This window comes from Lipotes vexillifer, unplaced genomic scaffold, assembly GCF_000442215.2.
Source record: "Lipotes vexillifer unplaced genomic scaffold, Lipotes_vexillifer_v1.1 scaffold2189, whole genome shotgun sequence".
NCBI classification, from domain to species: Eukaryota; Metazoa; Chordata; class Mammalia; order Artiodactyla; family Lipotidae; genus Lipotes; species Lipotes vexillifer.
Window position 1 is genome coordinate 176,924 of NW_006789336.1, and position 13,063 is coordinate 189,986.

At 37.7% G+C, this 13,063-nt stretch overlaps 1 protein-coding gene across 1 annotated transcript in view; it reads left to right on the forward strand.

The window, feature by feature from the left end:
- Positions 1 to 13,063, forward strand: part of DYNC2H1 (dynein cytoplasmic 2 heavy chain 1) — a gene marked incomplete at both ends in the record, with an annotated part of 341,923 nt that overhangs the window by 176,456 nt on the left and 152,404 nt on the right. The gene's annotated exons all lie outside the window — the stretch shown is intronic.

The following is a 13,063-nucleotide window of genomic DNA, read 5'->3' on the forward strand; positions in this document are numbered from 1 at the left end:
CTAATCTCATACTTTTACATGTACCTGTCCAGTTTTCCCAGCACCACTTATTTTTTTTTTTTTTACATCTTTATTGGGGTATAATTGCTTTACAATGGTGTGTTAGTTTCTGCTTTATAACAGAGTGAGTCAGTTATACATATATATATGTTCCCATATCTCTTCCCTCTTTGTCTCCCTCCCTCCCACCCTCCCTATCCCACCCCTCCAGACAGCCACAAAGAACCGAGCCGGTTTCCCTGTGCCATGCGGCTGCTTCCCACTGGCTATCTACCTTACGTTTGTTAGCGTATGTATGTCCATGCCACTCTCTCGCTTTGTCACAGCTTACCCTTATCCCTCCCCATTTCCTCAAGTCAGTTCTCTAGTAGGTCTGTCTTTATTCCTGTTTTACCCCTAGGTTCTTCATGACTTTTTTTTTTTTCTTAAATTCCATATATATGTGTTAGCATATGGTATTTGTCTTTCTCTTTCTGACTTACTTCACTCTGTATGACAGACTCTAGGTCCATCCACCTCATTACAAATAGCTCAATTTCATTTCTTTTTAATGGCTGAGTAATAGACCATTATATATACATGCCACATCTTCTTTATCCATTCATCCGATGATGGACGCTTAGAGGTTGTTTCCATCTCTGGGCTATTGAAAATAGAGCTGCAATGAACATTTTGGTACATGACTCTTTTTGAATTATGTTTTTCTCAGGGTATATGCCCAGTAGTGGGATTGCTGGGTCATATGGTAGTTCTATTTTTAGTATTTTAAGGAACCTCCATACTGTTCTCCATAGTGGCTATTCCAGTTCCCATTCCCACCAGCAGTGCAAGAGTGTTCCCTTTTCTCCACACCCTCTCCAGCATTTATTGTTTCTACATTTTTTGATGATGGTCATTCTGACTGGTGTGAGATGATATCTCATTGTAGTTTTGATTTGCATTTCTCTAATGATGAATGATGTTGAGCATTCTTTCATGTGTTTGTTGGCAGTCTGTATATCTTCTTTGGAGAAATGTCTACTTAGGTCTTCTGACAGTTTTTGGATTGGTGGTTTTTTGTTTTTTTTTTGATATTAAGCTGCATGAGCTGCTTGTAAATTTTGGAGGTTAATCCTTTGTCAGTTGCTTCATTTGCAAATATTTTCTCCCATTCTGTGGGTTGTCTTTTCATCTTGTTTATGGTTTCCTTTGCTCTACAAAAGCTTTACAGGTTCATTAGGTCCGATTTGTTTATTTTTGTTTTTCTTTCCATTTCTCTAGGAGGTGGGTCATAAAGGATCTTGCTGTGATTTATTTCATACAGTGTTCTGCCTAAGGTTTCCCCTAAGAGTTTTATAGTGTCTGGCCTTATATTTAGGTCTCTAATCCATTTTGAGTTTATTTTTGTGTATGGTGTTAGGGAGTGTTCTAATTTCATTCTTTTACATGTAGCTGTCCAGTTTTCCCAGCACCATGTATTGAAGAGGCTTTCTTTTCTCCATTGTATATCCTTGCCTCCTTTATCAAAGGTAAGGTGACTATATGTGTGTGGGTTTATCTCTGGGCTTTATATCCTGTTCCATTGATCAATATTTCTGTTTTTGTGTCAGCACCATTCTGTCTTGATTAATGTAGCTTTGTAGTATAGTCTGAAGGCAGGGAGTCTGGTTCCTCCAGCTTGGTTTTTCTTTCTCAAGATTGCTTTGGCTATTTGGGGTCTTTTGTGTTTCCATACTAATTGTGAAAACTTTTGTTCTAGTTTTGTGAAAAATGCCATTGGTAGTTTGATAGGAATTGCATTGAATCTGTAGATTGCTTTGGGTAGTAGAGTCATTTTCACAATATTGATTCTTCCAATCCAAGAACATGTTATATCTCTCCATCTGTTTGTATCACCTTTAATTTCTTTCATCAGTGTCTTATAGTTTTCTGCATACAGGTCTTTTGTCTCCTTAGGTAGGTTTATTCCTAGATATTTTATTCTTTTTGTTGCAATGGTAAATGGGAGTGTTTTCTTGATTTCACTTTCAGATTTTTCATCATTAGTATATAGGAATGCCAGAGATTTCTGTGCATTAATTTTGTATCCTGCTACTTTACCAAATTCATTGATTAGCTCTAGTAGTTTTCTTGTAGCATCTTTAGAATTCTCTATATAGTATCATGTCATCTGCAAACAGTGACAGTTTTACTTCTTCTTTTCCGAATTAGATTCATTTTATTTCTTTTTCTTCTCTGATTGCTGTGGCTAAAACTTCCAAAACTGTGTTGAATAATAGTGCTGAGAGTCGTCAACCTTGTCTTGTTCCTGATCTTAGTGGAAATGGTTTCAGTTTTTCACCATTGAGAATGATGTTGGCTGTGGGTTTGTCATATATGGCCTTTCTTATGTTGAGGTAAGTTCCCACTCTGCCTACTTTCTAGAGAGTTTTTATCATAAATGGCTGTTGAATTTTGTCGAAAGCTTACTCTGCATCTATTGAGATGATCATATTGTTTTTTCTCCTTCAGTTTGTTAGTATGGTTTATCACATTGATTTGTGTATATTGAAGACTCCTTTCATTTCTGGGATAAACCCCACTTGATCATGGTGTATGATCCTTTTAATGTGCTGTTGCATTCTGTTTGCTAGTATTTTTTTGAGGATTTTTGCATCTATGTTCATTAGTGATATTGGCCTGTAGTTTTCTTTCTTTGTGACATCTTTGTCTAGTTTTGGTATCAGGGTGATGGTGGCCTCGTAGAATGAGTTTGGGAGTGTTCCTCCATCTGCTATATTTTGGAGGAGTTTGAGAAGGATAGGTGTTAGCTCTTCTCTAAATGTTTGATAGAATTCGCCTGTGAAGCTATCTGGTCCTGGGCTTTTGTTTGCTGGAAGATTCTTTTGCACAGTCTCAATTTCAGTGCTTATGAATGGTCTGTTTATATTTTCTATTTCTTCCTGGTTCAGTCTTGGCAGGTTGTGCATTTCTAAGAATTTGTCCATTACTTCCAGGTTGTCCATTATATTGGCATATAGTTGCTTGTAGTAATCTCTCATGATCCTCTGTATTTCTGCTGTGTCAGTTGTTACTTCTCCTTTTTCATGTCTAATTCTGTTGATTTGAGTCTTCTCCCTTTTTTTCTTGATGAGTCTGTCTAATGGTTTATCAGTTTCATTTATCTTCTCAAAGAGCAAGCTTTTAGTATTATTGATCTTTGCTATTGTTTCCTTTGTTTCTGTTTATTATTATTTCTGATCTGATCTTTATGATTTCTTTCCTTCTGTGGGTTTTGTTTTTTTGTTCTTCTTTCTCTAATTGCTTTAGATGTAAGGTTGTGTTGTTTGTTTGAGATGTTCCTTGTTTCTTGAGGTAGGATTGTATTGCTATAATCTTCCCTCTTAGTACTGCTTTTGCTTCATCCCAAAGGTTTTGGGTGGTTGTGCTTTCATTGTCATTTGTTTCTAGGTATTTTTTGATTTCCTCTTTGATTTCTTTAGTGACCGCTTGGTTATTAAGTAGTGTATTTTTTAGCCTTCATGTGTGTTTTACAGATTTTTTCTGTAATTGATATCTAGTCTCATAGCGTTGTGGTCAGAAAAGGCACTTGATACTATTTCAATTTTCATAAATTTATCAAGGCTTGATTTGTGACCCAAGATATCATCTATCCTGGAGAATGTTCCATGAGCACTTGAGATGAAAGTGTATTCTGTTGTTTTGGATGATATGTCCTATAAATATCAATTAAGTCCATCTTGTTTAGTGTATCATTTAAAGCTTTTGTTTCCTTATTTAATTTCATTTTGGATGATCTGTCCATTGGTTATAGCAGTGTATTAAAGTCCCCTCCTCTGGGGATTTCCCCTTTTATAGCTGTTACCATTTGCCTTATGTATTGAGGTGCTCCTATGTTGGATGCATACATATTTACAGTTGTTATATCTTTTTCTTAGATTGATCCCTTGGTAATTATGTAGTGTCCTTTTTTGTCTCTTGTAATATTCTTTATTTTAAAGTCTATTTCATCTGATATGAGAATTGCTACTCCAGCTTTCTTTTGATTTGCATTTGCATGGAATATCTTTTTTCATCCCCTCACTTTCAGTATGTATGTGTCCGTATGTCTGAAGTGGGTCTCTTGTAGACAGCGCATATACGGGTGTTGTTTTTGTATATATTCAGCCAGTCTGTGTCTTTTGGTTGGAGCATTTAATCCACTTACATTTAAGGTAATTATTGATATGTATGTTACTGTTACCATTTTCTTAATTGTTTTGGGTGTGCCATTGTAGTTCTTTTTCTTCTCTTGTGTTCCCTGCCTAGAGAATTTCCTTTAGCATTTGTTTTAAAGCTGTTTTGGTGGTGGTGTGTTCTCTTAGCTTTTGCTTGTCTGTAGAGGTTTTAATTTCTCCATTGAATCTGAATGAGATCCTTGCTGTGTAGAGTAGTCGCGTTTGTAGGTTCTTCCCTTTCATCACTTTAAAAATGTCTTGCCACTCCCTTCTGGCTTGCAGAGTTTTTGCTGAAGGATCAGCTGTTAACCTTATGGAGATTCCCTTGTATGTTATTTCTTGTGTTTCCCTTGCTGCTTTTAACATTTTTTCTTTGTATATAATTTTTGATAGTTTGATTAATATGTGTCTTCGCGTGTTTCTCCTTGTATTTATCCTGTATGGTACTCTCTGCGCTTCCTGAACTTGACCTTTTCCTATCCCATATTAGGGACATTTTCAACTATAATCACTTCAAATATTTTCTCAGTCCCTTTCTTTTTTTCTTCTTCTTCTTTGGGACCCCAATAATTCAAATGCTGGTGCGATTAATATTGTCCTAGAGGTCTCTAAGACTGTCCTCAATTCTTTTCATTCTTTTTTCTTTATTCTGCTTTGTGGTAGTTATTTCCACTATTTTATCTTCCAGGTCACTTATCCGTTCTTCTGCCTCAGTAATTCTGCTATTGATCTATTCTAGAGAATTTTTAATTTCATTTATTGTGTTGTTTATCATTGTTTGTTTGCTCTTTAGTTCTTCTAGGTCCTTGTTAAATGTTTCTTGTATTTTCTCCATTCTATTTCCAAGATTTTGGATCATGTTTACTATCATTATTCTGAATTCTTTTTCAGGTAGACTGCCTATTTCCTCTTCATTTGTTTGGTCTAGTGGGTTTTTACCTTGCTCTTTCACCTGTTTCTCTGTCTTCGCATTTCGCTTAATTTACTGTGTTTGGGGTCTCCTTTTTGCAGGCTGCAGGTTCGTAGTTCCCGTTGTTTTTGGTGTCTTCCTGCAGTGGCTAAGGTTGGTTCAGTGGGTTGTGTAGGCTTCCTGGTGGAGGGGACTAGCACCTGTGTTCTGGTGGATGAGACTGGATCTTGTCTTTCTGCTGGGCAAAACCACATCTGCTGGTGTGTTTTGGCATGTCTGTGACCTTTTTATGATTTTAGGCAGCCTTTCTGCTAATGGGTGGGGTTATATTCCTGTCTTGCTAGTTGTTTGGCATAAGTGTCAAGCACTGTAGGTTGCTGATTGTTGAGATGGTGATCTCCTGGAGAGCTTTTGCCGTTTGATATTACATGGAGCCAGGAGGTCTCTGGTAGACCAGTGTCTTGAACTCAGCTCTCCCACCTCAGAGGCACAGGCCTGACACCTGGCTGGAGCACCAAGACCCTGTCAGTCACATGACTCAGAAGAAAAGGGAGAAAAAAAGAAAGAATAAAATAATAAAATAACCTCAAGTTATTAGAATAAAATATAATTATTAAAAAAAGTGAAAAAGTTGTAAAAAAAAAAGAAAAAAGGAAAAAAAGAAAGAAAGAAAGAAGAGAGCAACCAAACCAAAAACAATTCTACCAATCAGAACAAGTGCTAAAAGCTATGCTAAAAAATAAAAAAAAATTTTTTAAAAAATGGACAGACAGAACCCTAGGACAAATGGTAAAAGCAAAGCTATACAGGCAAAAGTCACACAAAGAAGCATATACATACACACTCACAAAAAGAGAAAAAGGAAAAAGAAAAAAAAATATATATATATATATGTATATAAAAGGAAGAGAGCAACCAAATCAATAAACAAATCTACCAATGATAATAAACTCTAAATACTAAACAAATATAAACATAAAACCAGGAACAAATTAGCCACAGAAAGCAAACCCCAAGCCTACAGTAGCTCCAAAAGTCTACTGCCTCAATTTGTGACGATTTGTTGTCTCTTCAGTTATTCTAAAGATGCAGGGTACATCAAGTTGATTCTGGAGATTTAATCCACTGCTCCTTAGGCTGTTGGGAGAAATTTCCCTTTCTCTGTTTGCCCAGCTCCTGGGGTTTAGCTTTGCATTTGGCCCCGCCTCTGTGTATAGGTCACCTGAGGGTGTCTCTTCTTGGCTCAGACAGGACAGGGTTAAAGTAGCAGCTGACTAGAGGCCTCTGGCTCACACAGGCCAGGGGGAGGGAGGGGTATGGAATGCGGGGTGAGCCTGTGGTGGCAGAGACCAGCATGATGTTGCAACAGCCTGAGGGCAGCCGTTTGTTCTCCTGGGGATGTTGTCCCTGCATCACATGACCCTGGCAGTGGTGGGCTGCACAGGCTCCCAGGAGGGGAGGTGTGGATAGTGACCTGTGCTTGCACACAGGTTTCTTGGTGGCTTCAGCAGCAGCGTTTGCATTTCATGCCTGTCTCTGGTGTCCACGCTGATAGCCGTGGCTTTTGCACATCTCTGGAGCTTGTTTAGGCGGTGCTCTGAATCCCTTCTCTTCATGCACCCTGAAACAATGGTCTCTTGCCTCTTAGGCAGGTCCATACTTTTTCCAGGACACCCTCCTGGCTAGCTGTGGTGCACTAGCCCCCTTCAGGCTGTGTTCACGCAGCCAACCCCAGTCCTCTCCCTGGGATCTGACCTCCGAAGTCTGAGCCTCAGCTCCCAGCCCCCACCCGTCCCAGTGGGTGTGCAGACAAACCTCAGCCTGGTGAGTTCTGGTCGGCATCCATCCCCTGTGCGGGAATCTTTCCGCTTTGCCCTCTGCACCACTATTGCTGCATGGCTCCAAAGCTTCCCCACCACGCATCCCTGTCTCTGCCAGTGAAGGGGCTTCATAGTGTGTGGAAACTTTTCCTCCTTCACAGCTCCTTCCCAGAGGTGCAGGTCCCGTCCCTATTGTTTTTGTCTCTGTTTTTTTTTTTTTTTTTTTTTTTCCCTCACAATTCTTACAGATTTCTGATTAAATTGTAGATATCTCTCAGCAGGGTGTGGAATTTTTCAGTGCCGTGTCCAAGGTCATTTTATTGGCAGGATGTGCAATATGGAAAGAAGCAAGATAAAGCAGGGTACAAGAGTTAGAAAGTGACGGGGGGGAATATGCTGTTTTATAACGTGGTCAGAGATGGCCTCTCTGAGGAGGCGACTCTGGATCGGACACTGAATAATGGAAGAGACAAGGCCATGCATATATCTGACAGAGGGAATGGTAGGTCCAAAGGCCCTGAGGCAGGAGCAAAGGCTTGGAGCAAAGACACCGGGAGGTTCCATCTGTGTAGTGAAGGGAGAGTGGGAAGAGATGAAATCAGAGGGAAGGGGCAGGATGGGGAGATGGGGACAGTTTATACATTGCTTTATGGACCAGGATTAGGAGCCTAAATTCCATTCTGAATGAGCTTGGAGTCCTTTCGACCTGATTTAGCTTTTTAAAATTTATTTATTTATCTGTCTATTTTTAAATTTATTTCTGGCTGCATTGGGTCTTTGTTGCTGCACGCCGGCTTTCTCTAGTTGCAGCAAGCGGGGGCTATTCTTCATTGCGGTGCGTGGGCTTCTCATTGTGGTGGCTTCTCTTGTTGAGGAACACAGGCTCTAGGCGCGTGGGCTTCAGTAGTTGTGGCACGTGGGCTCAGTAGTTGTAGCTCGCAGGCTCTAGAGCGCAGGCTCAGTAGTTGTGGCACACGGGCTTACTTGCTCCGCGGCATGTGGGATCGAACCCCGCATCCCCTTCATTGGCAGGCGGATTCTTAACCACTGTGCCACCAGGGAAGCCCTGATTTAGCTTTTAAAAAGCTTTCTCTGGCTGCCAGTTGGAGACTAGAAGGTAGTGAGACTGTGAGAGAAGCAGAAAAACCAAGTGGGAAGAAGTCCTTAAAATAGTCCAGTCTAGAAAACATGGTGGTCTCTGGTACCAATGGCGATTGTGCAAAGTGACTGGATTCTAGGCATATTTTCAGGGTAACACCAATGTGTGGGATGAGGGATGTGAGACCAAGAGGGGAATCAAGGAGAACAGAGTATCTGGAAGAATGAAGGGGCTAAATTTGGAGGTGGAAAAGCCTGGTAAAGTAGCACATGGGGTGGGGGGAATCAGTTGTCTCTGTTTTTTTTTTTTTTTTTTTTTGCCCTACGCAGGTACATGGGGGGTTTTTTGCCTTTTGGGAAGTCTGAGGTCTTCTGCCAGCATTCAGTAGGTGTTCTGTAGGAGTTGTTCCACATGTAGTTTTATTTCTGATGTATTTGTGTGGAGGAAGGTGATCTCCACATCTTACTCCTCTGCCATCTTGAAGGTCTCTTAAGACATGGTTTTAATTGATAATGGAATATCTGTTTTGTAAATATAGGAGTGATATTAAATCTATTCATCTTGAATTCAGCATTCCATAGAGTTTCAGTGGTGAATAAAAATTCAGAAAGCACATTAATTGTAAAACTGAGGTGCATTTCTCAAGATTTAGCACTCTAACCTTACTTAGGATGGAACCAATTTTATATTTTAGTGAAAGGTTTTCGTTTTTTAGCAGTCAGCGTTACGTTAAACTGACTGCCAGAGCTTCTCTAATGCTGGTTTTGCTGTTGTGTTAGTGAGAGCAGTATGACAACAATAGACTCTCGAAATAGAGAGAGAATTATTAGTATTCACATCACATTGAACTGAAAGCATCTTGACCTGGAACAGAAAAATGATTGACTTGTTTTATATCAGAAAATTTAGACTTTTAATGAACTAAATCAAATGGGGAAAATTGTCTAATGCTTTCAATTTAGATTATTAGCTATATCATTCTTTTTATTCATGAGTTCCAAAGTGTTTATTTCAGTAACCTAAGTACCTTAGACAATTATAGGATAAGTAGCACATTTGGTTTCCCCAAACTTATGATGATTATAGTAAACCTAAATACAAGTTAGTACCTTTACATATCATTTCTTCATCACAGTTTATTGTTTTGAATAGATACAAAATAATGGAATTTGTTGGTGTATTAAATAATTTCCAACTATATTGGGCGAGAGTACAGAAACGGGTTAAGGAAAATGTTGTGAGACCATATGATTCTTATTATTTCCCCTTATGGAAGTATTGTCTGAAAGATTTGAAATGGTATAGGAAGAATGTCTGGTGATGTATAAATAGAAATTTTTTCATGCAAAGTCCTTCTAAGCTTTATGCCTATGCAGCTCACCTTGCCTCTTTCTTCAAATGAATTTGCTAGTTGATTGATTAAAATTCAGATGAATATTATGTTTTATAAATAAAATAATTATAGCATCTCATGATTGTATTTATCTTACATCTCATTTAATTTGAATCATGGTATTTTTCCTATCAAAATGTGTTTTCTTATAATAAAAACATGGAAGTTCTCTGGTTAGGTGTTTAGAAATTTTATAAACTGTGGTTATTAAAGTAAATCTTGGTAATTTAGATAATTTTCTTCTGCTTAGATAACTTTGAAACTTTTAGTATTGTATCTAACCCTTTAGAGTTTCTGGAAGTATCGGTAAATGTGCATGGAATTCTTTTTTAAAATGTATGATTTAGCTTCAAGCACAAGTGTGAGTGCCTAAGTTCTATCGTATATCCACTTCTTTAAGATTAAAACAAGATTTTTCTTCATATGGTAACATCTACTTAGACTTTTCATTAAACATATTTGAAAGCAATGAATATTATAGAGTAGAAATAAAATGAATGAATTATAGTTTCTACTGCTTCTTAGTCTCTGAGATTTGTGGGATTTATGGAATATTTTTGAAATAAATTTCCTTTCCAATATTACGTACTATATCTTTTTACTGTAAAGCAGATAGTTACTATCTGTCGCCTTTTAAGACTTACAGTGTTCTAGGCACTAAGTGCTTTAACACATTGTTAATTATATACAATTCTATTATATAAAGGAAGAAGCTGAGATTTAGAGCTTTAACCTTTCTCTGGGTTACTCAGATGTTACTCAGGGTGTTGGAGCTAGAATTCAAACCCATTTTGCATGATGCCAAAGACGTCTTGGTAATAGAATGTGGTTAAAACAAACCATTATGTTTGGAAATGTGAACTTCTTATCAGCTATAAAGTTGACTTTAAGATTCTCTCATATTGTATTAATCCTTCTCTAATAGTCTCACTCTTTTTGAATTTTTACTAGAGTATGATGTGTGTGTGATGGCATGGTATGGAATATGTGGCTGACATATACCACCCAGTGGTCTACTGTCTCTTACTGTTTTTCTTCATTCAGCTAGTTAATTATGTAGATGATCAGTTGAAATTTTGTTTATTATGTATCCTCTTGATACTAAATTATTTTGTAACAGAACCCAAGCATACTGAAATAAATTGAACTTAAATTAAAACACCCAAATTTTCCGACTCATAAGCTTGGAAGATCAAGGATATTATAGGTCCAAAATGTTTTCTAAACTCTGGTTATTGACAGGATTTTTTGAAACAAATATTCAGATAATCCTTAAGCTTGATTAATTCATTCTTGATTTTACCTCAGGGTAATTGGGAATGTGTCCTCTGTCTCTCAGTAAACTATATTTTTATGTTTATTCTTGAATTATCATTGTTCCTCATTATAAAATCATTGTTAAATTCTTATGGCTAAAGGGATTCATTGGTATAGCTAGGCAACCAGACAGCTACCATAAACAGCTTTCTTCTGCCATCTCCCAGTTGGAAAATCATAGAAGATGATCCTGGTTTGCCTGGCTTAGGTCATATGGCATCCCTTGTACCATTATCTGTGGCACGATATATTGAGATTGGGCCAACTTGATTATAGGCTTATCCCTAAGGTCAGGATGTCTTCTGTGACCAGAAAACAAAGAAAAGGATGACCACCATTACCCATTTATTGACTACATAATATGTGCCTATGTTTTGCCAACATTTTAGAGCTTGGCTCAGTAATAATCAATAAAGCAGTTCATTGACTCCAGTGGATAATCTGGGGCTCAGAGAGTTGTACAGCCTTCTGTCCACTAACACTAGAGACTACATTACTCTTCCTTAGTTCAAAGAAAGAAATGGCTAAATAAATGTATTAATATTGTATGTGTATTATATGTGTGTAAAAAAGAATTAACTGTATTATTAAGTGATAAGGCCTTCAAAATAATACATTTATTGTCTTGTTTATCTTAATCATTATTTCTTTACCTTAGATGAGGGATGCTATTATAACCATTTACAATATTTGTTAGTGTGTAAAATAAGCAACTTACTGCCTTTTACAGCTAGTTACTGTTCAATCCCAAACCTGAATTCCTTTTTTTAATATTCTCTTTTTTTATATTTACTTATTTACTTATTTATTTTTTGGATGCGTTGGGTCTTAGTTGTGGCATGCGGGATCTTTCATTGTGGAGAGTGGGCTCTTCAGTGCAGTGCGCAGACTTCTCTCTAGTTGTGATGTACGGGCTCCAGAGTATGTGGGCTCAGTAGTTGTGGCACGTGGGCTTAGTTGCCTCACGGCATGTGGGATCTTAGTTCCCCGACCAGGGATTGAACCAGTGTCCAGTGCATTGCAAGACGGATTCTTAACCATTGGACCACCAGCGAAGACCCAGTCAAACCTGAATTCTAACCTTCTAATTCCAAAGAATATTACACATCTCTCCCAATGATATGCCTTGCTTTTTATATATTTTAAGCCATATGGTAGTTGTTTTATATACACTGTAGTTGGTTGTAACTGTTTTTCTCATACCTGAGTGATGGCCATCTGCTTCCAGTTTTTATGCTTTATTTTCACTCATTGACTATGTTGTAGTTGTGAACATATGTTTGTTTTTTAGTTATTCACTTAATACATATTTATTGAGTACTTGCTATATATATCTATATATACACACACAAACATACCCAATATATACTTTTTTTTTTTTTTTTTTTTGTGGTACGCGGGCCCCTCTCACTGTTGTGGCCTCTCCCGTTGCGGAGCACACGCTCTGTTCACGCAGGCTCAGCGGCCATGGCTCACAGGCCCAGCCGCTCTGTGGCATGTGGGATCCTCCCGGACCGGGGCACGAACCCGTGTCCCCTGCATCGGCAGGCGGACTCTCAACTACTATGCCACCAGGGAAGGCCCCAATATATACTTTTATAAAATAAATTATTATTTTGTATTGTATTATTCAAGACACTGGATTTTTCCAACAGAGGGGTGGTTTTCTTGCAGGCAAGGAGATCACTTGCTGGTAGTATTTACAGGAGGATCTTTTTTTGTTGAGCATATCTTTTGCATATATTGTATTGTAATATCCTTATATTTATCTGTAGGTTTATAAGCATGCACAGATATAATATTAGATACGAATAAAGTATTATTTACAATATGGGAAAAGCTAAATAAAGTTTGAATTAGAACTTGGTAGGAAAGATGGTGCTTGAGCAGATGGTTTTGTTATGTTAGTAAACTGGTTGCTGGTTTTTTTTTTTACGGAAATGATATAAGCTTATTTTAGAAAGTTTGCAAAATACACCTAAGAAAAAATAATGAAATAAAAATAACCTGTATTCTCAAAAATAAATCACTGATAAAAATTTTGATATCTATTTCTAATTTCTTTTGCAGATATATATCCATATCTGTTTATATAAACATATTTGTTTAGATAAACAATATGAGCTATGCTATACCCTTTGATTTGACTGTTATTCATGATAGACTTTTGAACATTTATTTCAGTTTTCCCTCCATTATAAAAAGCCTTGTGGGACTTCCCTGCTGGTCCAGTGGTTAAGACTCCATGCTCCCAATGTAGGGGGCCCAGGTTTGATCCCTGGACAGGGAACTAGATTCCACATGCATGCCACAACTAAGAGTTCACAT